This window comes from Melopsittacus undulatus, chromosome 8 (assembly GCF_012275295.1).
Source record: "Melopsittacus undulatus isolate bMelUnd1 chromosome 8, bMelUnd1.mat.Z, whole genome shotgun sequence".
Taxonomy (NCBI): Eukaryota; Metazoa; Chordata; class Aves; order Psittaciformes; family Psittaculidae; genus Melopsittacus; species Melopsittacus undulatus.
Genome location: NC_047534.1, coordinates 26,674,621 through 26,676,524, shown reverse-complemented (window position 1 = coordinate 26,676,524; position 1,904 = coordinate 26,674,621). Strand labels below are relative to the sequence as shown.

The window sequence follows — 1,904 nt, the reverse complement described above, 5'->3', positions numbered from 1 at the left end:
CGGTTTAGTGTAGTGCAGATTTTGTTCTCTCAAAATCTCATCTACTAAGAGTTGAGACTTGTTGCTATTCAGTGAATCAATTATTTTGAGACATGAAAAGGAATTCTGCTTGCCAGAGAAACATGCAGACAGGTCTTTCACTAAAAGTTGTCTCCTGATCCAAATGTATATGTTGGAGCGAAGGCCTATTTGCTTCATGTGCTTGAACTGGAGGATTTATATTATTCATTTATTAATACTTCTGTTTTCCGCCCAACTCTGAGTTTAAAAGCACATGGGTCAGCTAAAGCACAGGGTCAGCTCTGTTCCTGGAAAGAGACTATTATAACAGTGACAGAACCCACTTTATCTATATAAACATGAAAACCAAGAGCATTTCTGCAGAACCAGCAGATTCATTGTACATGCCATGGTCTTACAGGGATCTACCCTGCAACCTTCAGCATCCACCAGGCATCCTTTGTGTTAAGATTTCTCCCTGCACTGCCTCCTGCTGTAGACTGAAAGGAAGACAAGATAATGAGTGCTGAGAAAAGGTGAGACAGGAGGAGAAAAGACAAGGGGCAGATAAGTATCTTCAGAGATCAGAAATAATGCATATGTAGTTAGGAGGGGCTGCAGTGGTATTCATTCCCAGTTGGGATCTATTGGGGAGGTGCTCTTCTAGTGCACCAGGGTACCATGTAATAGATGTCATCAGCTCTGCTGTGATACTGCACAGGTTACTCACACAAGGGGGGAAACAAACACATAGAAGTGCATGGGAGGAAAGAGTTTTAGGTGGCAAAGAAAGGGTGGACGTTCATGTTGGTGCCACCTTGTTGGTGGCACATGTGCAGGTGATGCCCAGCACCAGGTTTCTGTCCTGGTACCTTAGGCTTAGAAGCAGCACGTGGATGTTTGCACTTTGGGAGTCATGACGAAGACTTGAGGCTCCCTTGGTGGCTCTGCCATTCAAGGTACAGATGCCTGAACACTGTTTTACTTACGCTCCAGTGCTGGAGGCATTCCCTCTGGAGATGCCTTGACAAATGCATCAGGATAGAGGCTGGCTTCTGGAACACCCGAGAGTAATGAACTTTGAAGCTATACAGAGATGGAATTTAACATGGCTAAGAAAGGGTAGATATCCATGATGGTGGAACAGTTCCAGAGCGCACCATGTGAAGGAGGAAAAGCCTAGCACCAGGTTTCTGTCCTGGCACCTCAGGCTTAGGAGAGAAGCTGGATGTTTGTACTTTTGGAGATGGTTTCTGGGCCTCCTGAGATGGCAAAACACAGGGTTACTGTTCTGGCACTTTCCATGTGAGAGCTGCTTAGGCTTAGGAACAGGCCCTGGGGACATTTATAATCAGCAAACCTTTTTGGGCCTCCTGAGAGTGTTGCCCTGAGCACAGTATACGGACAGAGCTTTAAGTGGCAAAGCAAACGCGCACCACCATGTTGGTGACTGCTCCAGAGCTCACCATCCACAAGAGATGCCCAGCACCAGGTTTCTGTCTAGACACCTTATGCCTGGGAGCAGCGGCTGGATGTTCACACTCAAGGAACTGGTCTGTGGGTGCCCGAAGGCACCCACCTGCTCCAAGGTGGCAGCCAAAGGAAATCTGATGTTCCTGGGTCTCAGAGTAATTCTAGAGCTAACGTGGTGATACATCAGTTCCAGATCAGGTAATACATGCCAACACTCATCACTGACCCAAGGCTGCCACCTCCTGCCCTGCCATGTCCAAGGGTTTAAAATCCAACACTCTTCCACGACCTTACTTACCTGTAGTACCATCCCCACCTGCCCCGAGCTGGGACCAGAGGTAGGTACACTGCACACGCACCTGAGCCTTCTGGGTGCTGCTTTCACCGCGGTTTGCACAAGGAGACAAAGCAACGACAGACTAGATGGCAAG

General features: G+C 47.8%; 1 non-coding gene across 1 annotated transcript; it reads right to left on the bottom strand.

The window, feature by feature from the left end:
* Positions 1-1,617: 1,617 nt before the first annotated feature.
* Positions 1,618-1,700, bottom strand: LOC115946786 (small nucleolar RNA SNORD45). The gene has a single exon (XR_004080816.1). It is a non-coding gene; the product is annotated as a small nucleolar RNA SNORD45 (small nucleolar RNA).
* Between the last annotated feature and the right edge of the window lie 204 nt (positions 1,701-1,904).